This window comes from Mus musculus, chromosome 7 (genome assembly GCF_000001635.26).
Source record: "Mus musculus strain C57BL/6J chromosome 7, GRCm38.p6 C57BL/6J".
In the NCBI taxonomy this organism is placed as follows: Eukaryota; Metazoa; Chordata; class Mammalia; order Rodentia; family Muridae; genus Mus; species Mus musculus.
In genome coordinates, this window is record NC_000073.6 from 47,559,162 (window position 1) to 47,566,618 (window position 7,457).

General features: G+C 41.9%; 1 pseudogene; it reads right to left on the reverse strand.

The window, feature by feature from the left end:
• On the reverse strand, window positions 6,171-7,144 carry Gm9322 (predicted gene 9322; annotated as a pseudogene).

A 7,457-nucleotide genomic window follows, 5' to 3' on the forward strand; every position in this document is an offset into this window, starting at 1 on the left:
CCCTACATACTCTCCTCATGATGCCTGCATAACTACACACTCCTCCCTTGGTGCTAATCATCATGACATACTCCCATTGTGATGTTCTACAACAATTCACACATCAAGATGGAAATCTCTCCCTCTACACAATCCCACCATGATGCCCTTTATCAGTACACACTCCTAACTTGATCCTATTAATAAATGCAGAAGTCCAACCTGATGTTATAAATAACTACACACTCCTACCATGATGTTCTACAACACTGTACACACCAACAAAGTGCTCAATATCTGTACAGAGTTCCAACATGATGCTCTACATCACATGGGGACACAAAGTTAACTAGATCACTACTCAAGTATATTCCTCAGCCCACAGTGTGTGTGGGCCTGTTGCATCAGTCTTTAGTGAAGAAAATGCCTATAGACTTGCCTGTCATTCAATCTGATGGAGACAATTTCTCAATTCTCTCTTGGTTTGTCAAGGTTTGTGTTGAGTTGACAAAAATCACAACCAAAAAAACCAAACCAAACCAAACCAAACCAAACCAAACCAAACCAAACCAAACCAAACCAAACCATACCAACCCAACCCAACCAAAGAAGATATACCATGGCCAATAAAACGGAATATTTCTGAGGGTCTTTCAAGCTTCTCTGGCCAGACACTATCCATTTCATGTTCAATGGTGTAAACTGAAACTGTGATTTTAAAGAGTTTCCTGTGAGACAAATGGCACCCCAAGAGATTCTTACACAAGTTGAAATGCATTCTCAGGTTCATTTGCTGAGATTCTTAAAGGATAGTAAAGTCATGATCCTTGTAAGACCAGGTACTGCTGGAGTTGATATTAGACATATCGATTCTGGATGCATCTTGTGGTGCATCCAGAATACAAAAGTTGCTGGATCATGGAATTTTCCACTTGAATTCAAAATGAAAGCTAGAAAGTCTGGCAATGTGTGTAGGGTAGCATTCTTTACAGAGATCAGCCCCAAGAGTATGACAAGTGAATCTTTAGGGTAATGCCTAAACTGCAATGGCAAGCCAAGGACATTGGAGATGCCACAGATAGATAATTCTGCAGAGTAAAAGAACAGATACCAAGTGGAACCAGCTTCTAAGGGAGGCCAAGTGGGGTACAAAGAGCAAGTCTCTAGGAGCTTAGCTGCCTAAGGCCATTGGTGCTTAGATCATGATATCATATGCCCTAGATATTGGACATGGTCCACAGTGTGCTTCTTGCTGGGTTTTGTTCTTGGTATGATAATATCCTTTCTCTCCATTTCTCCAATTATCCCCATTGGTGTGGCGATGTTTACTCTGAGTCACAGTTGATGGGATTATATTTTTTTTTATATTTTTATAGCATTCATGGCTGAAAGTACATCCTGAGTCTCAGGAGAGTCTGAATTTATAATGTTGGTTTTGATAAAGCTTTTGGGAACTTTTGCAGCTGGAGTGGGTAGAGGAATAGGTAGATTTTTCATTGTGAGAGAGACAGAAATCATTTGAGGATCAACTCTAAAACCTTGTGGTTTAAAGTGATGTATTAGGGTGTCAAGTTGGGAAGGGGTGGACTTTGTCACAGTTCATCTCGACTATAAATTTGATTAGGTTAAGAAAAACAGAGGAGATCGATGAAGTATAGCTTTCCTTATGCTTGTAAGGTCACCTCCAGAGATCAGGTGATGAGAATGGATGCAATAAATATATTAAACCATTGGTGGAATTCATATGATAGTTGTGTTTTGGGGACTTTTGGCCTCATGGGTGATATAGGTCAATGTTAGTGTGTTCCTTGTGGTCACAGCTTTCTCTAGCATCCTCTCTGTATGCTGATTTCATTCATTAGTTCTAGTGGCCATGGGACTTAGAGCTTTTAATATTAGTCAGATACTGTCACCTGAAAATGTTAGGACTAGACCTTCTCACTCTTAATTAATATTTATATCTTTTATCTTGCCAGAACTCAGCAGAAAGGACTTCTAGTACTTTGATGGTTTGTGTATGCTTGGCCCAGGATGTGGCATGATTAGTTGTGGCTCTGTTGGATTAGGTGTGTCATTGTGGGCGTTGTTTATAAGACCCTCATTCTAGCTGTGTTGAAGCCACTATTCTGCTAGCTGCCTTCAGATGAATTGGTAGAACTATCAGCTCCTCCTGTACCATGCATGCTTACCTGGATGCTGCCATGCTCCTGCCTTGATGATAATGGACTGAACCTCTGAACCTGTAAACCCACCAACCAGTAAACATTGTTCTTATAAGAGTTGCTTTGCTCTTGGTTCTGTTCACAGCAACAAAACAGTAACTAAGACAACTACTGTGTTGAATCATACAGTAAAAGCCATCTTTGACTTTTCCTGTTTTATTTGAGATCTTAGAGAAAAGGCTTTCAGCTTTTCCTGTGACATCAGCTGGGCCTCACTGAATGTGGTGTTTATTATGTTGAGACACACCTATCCATTAAGATTCACTTTTGATATTTTGAAAGGAATGGATATTCAGAAATGTCACATTTTTTAAATTTTTGGAAGATTTTACTTGAATTTTGTTTTTTTGTCTGTGTATGTGTGACAATATGTGTGTGTGAGTGTGTATTTGTGTGTCTGTGTGTGACGTGTGTATGCATTGGGGAAGGGCAGATATTGATTTCCATTGTTGATTTTCTAAATTTTTTCATAGCTTAGTTTTTAATTTAGAGCATCTCATTGAGCCTACATCTCTCTCATTTAGTTATACTAATTGGCCCCCCAAGTCTGGAAGTACTCTCTTGTCTCTGCTTTCTTTATCAGTATGTGCAAAGCCTAGCTTTGAAGTGAGACACCTGGTATTTGAGTTCTGGGCCTCATGCTTGTGCAAAAGGCACTTTACCAACTGAATTATTTTCCCAGAATCTTCTTCCTTTATTTTGTTCATTGGTGAAATTCATGGTCTCATTTCTTCTAGTGGTGAGGACTAAAACTGAGGCCCCTGTGTGCTAAAAATTCATACCACACTCAGGCATCCTTGAAATCTCTTGGGTGTGTTGGCAAGCTTACCATCTATGTATTCAAGGAATGGGTTATGGATTTAGAGCTCAAAATCAGACTGTGTGCACCTAGAGATTCGAAGCAGCTTGCTCATGTATTCTGAGCTCTCAAACTTGAGGTTTGTGGTGATCTTGCTGTTGAGGGGTGTAGCCTCTGTCTCACCACTAGGGGCGAACCAAGCCCAGGTTTGTCCTAAGTTCAAAAGTGGTGTTAAAAGGATCTAGAGGGGGTTATGGGGGACTTTTGGTATAGCATTGGAAATGTAAATGAGCTAAATACCTAATAAAAAATGGGAAAAAAAGGATCTAGAGGAGCACATAAAGGGGAAGTGTGCCTTCAGAAGTCTCCACTGGCTTTGTGTTAGATGCAGGCATCTTTTCTGCTCTCCAGCATGTGCTCAGGCACTGTAGCACTCTTTCTAGCTGTGGTGTACCCATAGCTCTCATACAATTGTTTGGGGCTGATTTCACCTTTTTTTCCTCAGTCATTACTGGGAGAGGGGTGTGCTGACATTCCTAACCCCACAGAAACCATGTCGCACTTGGGGGAGCAGAATATTTCTGTTGCAGGATTCCTTTTGTTCAGGTAAATTCATGGTTAAAAATAGCATGTGCAGATACAGGTAAGGAGGCCAGGGCGGAACCCAACAGACAGTGGGCTACTGTTCTTCCCATCTTGCATGGGGATAGGTCCAGATGCTTCACAATGGTCTTTGTCCTGGGAAGAGACATCTATATTGCTCACACTGAATTCTAAGGTGACACCTTGAGGATTCTATTTTGTCCTAAGTCAGTAGCTGGGACTTTCGTAGGGGATGTGCTGTCTGAGGATGAGAGATGGATGGTGGAATATATTGAAGCCAGTTACACCAGAAAGATAATGGATGAAGGAATCTGCACTATGTCTCTGATTCCCTAAAGCCCAGACTAAGGCTGCTGATGCAGCCAATGAAACCAAATCTTTCCCTTTTGGAGACAGTCTCTGTGGCCTAAAGGGTAGGGTTAGAGAGGCAGTATGAAAATGCTGGCCAGTGGATGAGGTGTTTTAGCTCTGTCTAGTGTTGGATCTCAGTGAATTGGGTCTGATATTCTGTAAGGCTAAGTCACATGTTCACTTTCCTGCCTTATCTCCCAGTGGGTGGAGTCTTCTGTCATGGTGAGGTGGAGAAGAGATGGGAGAGATAGCCATTAGCCCTTGGCTTGTGTAGTTCTAGAGGTTCAGTTCTGGGCCACTTGCTTAGTAGAAGGGAATGTGAGGTTCTGACTGGCACTAGGTGTCATAGTGAAACACCTGATACCAGAATTTAACTCTAAGATCTGGACTTATTTACTTTACTTTCTTGATTCAGCAGGGATCTCTCTCTACTAATACGGGGAAAGGTGATACAGGCAACTTTCCCTTTCTGCTTCTAGGGTGTCTTAATAAATACTAAAACCAGGTATTCTAGTTTGGTGCCTAGTTCTCTCATTTCTCCTGAAGATGCTGTGGAGAATGAATAGGCTTTGCATAATGAGGAGAGATGGAGGAAGATAACGAATTATCTGGGACCTTCCTGCATTTCTGCTGATCAGCTGTAATGCTGTCAGGAGTAGTGAGTCCTATAAGGGGCAGGAGGAATAACACCAAACTGTAGATCAAGACAAGGAAAAACTCAGATATACTTTAGATTTACAGAAGAAACAATAGACCCTGACATAGAATGATAAACAAAGGCACAGGAGGTGGGGCACAATTCTCTTTACCTAAGTAGGGCTGCAACCAAAGAAACAAGGTCTATAGGCTGTTTCTCTGCAAAAACAAGGTTTAAGACTCTATTTGGAGGAGCTAGAGAAATTACCCAAGGAGCTATAGGGAACTGCAACCCTATAGGTGGAACAACAATATGAACTAACCAGTACCCGGGAGCTCTTGTCTTTAGCTGCATATGTATCAAAAGATGGTCTAGTCGGCCATCACTGCAAAGAGAGGCCCATTGGACTTGCAAACTTTATATGCCCCAGTACAGGGGAACGCCAGGGCCAAAAAGGGGGAGTGGGTGGGTAGGGGATTGGGGGGGGTGGGTATGGGGGACCTTTGGGATAGCATTGAAAATGTAAATGAGGAAAATACCTAATAAAAAAATAAAATAAAATGTGAAAAAAAAAAGACTCTATTTGGACCTGGTTGGTGGTGCCACATTAGATCCCAACACTTGGGAGGCAGAAAATCTCTGTGAGTTCCAGACCAGCATGATCTACACAATGAGTTCTAGGACAACTAGGTTTATACTGAGAATCCTTGTTTCAGAGAGAGAGAGAGAGAGAGAGAGAGAGAGAGAGAGAGAGAGAGAGAGAGAGAGAGAGAGAAAGAGAGAGAGAATATGAATTTGCATCCCAGAAGCCTGTACTGGGGGAGGGGTCCCCAATATTTCTTGCCTTGCTCACTGTTCCCAAGAAAGTGGATTATATTTTGAGTGGTGGAAAAGTCAAGCCCTTTGGCTTGGGTGACAACATCAAAGATTTTTTTATAACCATGCCCAAATATATCTTGGATGTGAATGTCTACTCTTTCAAGCAGTGTGGATCTAGGATGTTGATTGTTATCTTGGCACAAGATGTACTTGGGCAGAAAGTAGTAACTTCTGAAGATGTAATAAAGCCACACACAAGGGCAGCTGCAGCCTAAATTATGGAGTTCAAGTTTCCCAGTACAAATGCAAGGGATATGGAAAATAAGGTGGTGTGATATATTAAAGAACCGATTAATCCCCAATAACGGAATGTAAGTATACCAAAATTATTGAAATGCCAGATAAATAATTCAATCGCCCAGTGTTAAAAGCTATCCATCCTCTAGGCATATTTGAACAAACTGAGGAAGAGAGGGTGTCAGCTGAAAACATAGGTGAGTGTGTATATGGAGGTGCACTCTTTTAGTCTCAGCTCTCAGGAAGCAGAGGCAAGTGGATCTCTGTGAGTTCAAGTCCAACCTGGTCTACAAAGCAAGTCTTAGATCAGCCAGGGCTGCAAAACAAACTAAAGCAGCAGTAGCAATAGTACCACCACCAAAAGCAGCAGCAACAGCGGCCGTAGCAGCAACACAACAACACTTGGTGAGAATAATAAGAAACAAGAAAGAGGAGTTCAGCAAAAAAAATGAAACTAAAAACAAAAACTCAGTGCTTTTCTGAAGATGGCTGGCTGTATATTCATGCTCCTCAGGAGTGTCCTCCAGAGCCCTCTTAAGAATAGTTTGGAGGGACTAATGCTTTCTAAGAGGCCTAAAGGAGCCTACAATGAAGTAAATGATGGGGTTGTTATAGCTGTTTACACAGGGCAGGACTGCAGTAACTTGGTAATTGTGACAAGAGGGATGATGCAAATGAACCCCAAACCAGTATAACAGGAACAAGTAAAGCCCAAGAGGCAGGCCAGAGATGAGGTGACCATCACTGTGAGAGTGATGGTATCATACAGCCTGGACAGGGGTTTCCTCCTGGAGCCACAGAGGATCCTCAGCAGTAGGGCCAGACTGGACACAGAGTGAAGCATAAATAAAAATTCAGAAATGCAGTTATAGTAAAGTCAACCTTTTTCCTCAAATGATGATGAGCCTCACCCAGGAATACTGAGAAGAACCAATGGAGGATGCCCATGAGAAAGTACAGAACCCAGATTAGGGCACATATGATAGCTGACATGTTTCTTGGGTGGTGGTAGTGGTACCAGATTGGCCACAATACAGACAGGCAGTGCTCCATGCTAATAGCACTGAGAACGTTCTGTCCTGCGATATAAGGAATGATTGCTGTATTGCCTAAGATATCTTTGCTTAATTTATGGGCATAGATGAAGTCAATGATCCGTAGCAGAAATTCAATGAAATTGCAGCCAATGAAGAAGGAGTCTGCCAGAGCCAGATTGAGGACATAGACTGAGATGGCTTTCCTGGGCATGCTGAATTCCAGGAGCCAGAGTACAATGGTGCTTCCTCCTAGTTCCACCAGGACAGTGATGAGGACCAGAAAGGACAGAGTCAGGATTGGACTGCATTTGGCATGACCAGTTTCATTCAGTGGTGTAGATTCTGTGTTGTGGGATGAGATGGTTGGATCCATGCTCACAAATCTTCCAGTGGTGTCTCTGAGAACACAGACCATATTTGATCACCTTAACATTTACCCTTCTTCTGGCAATCATCATATAATATAGATATTATTGTCAATATGGCTTAATAAAATCATTTATAAGTAAAAGGAGAGTAACATGACCACATGGATCAAGAATTCTAGACTGTGGATTCAAAATCAGAGCTTGTGTATACTCTATAGCCTGGCTCATACTTCCTGTGTATAACTGAGGACCTTTTAATCACATGGAAATGATTCCCTTCTCTCATGGTCAGGGTTGGATCCATTTCCTGCTCTTCCATAACCCCAGAAAATGAAGGATCAGATT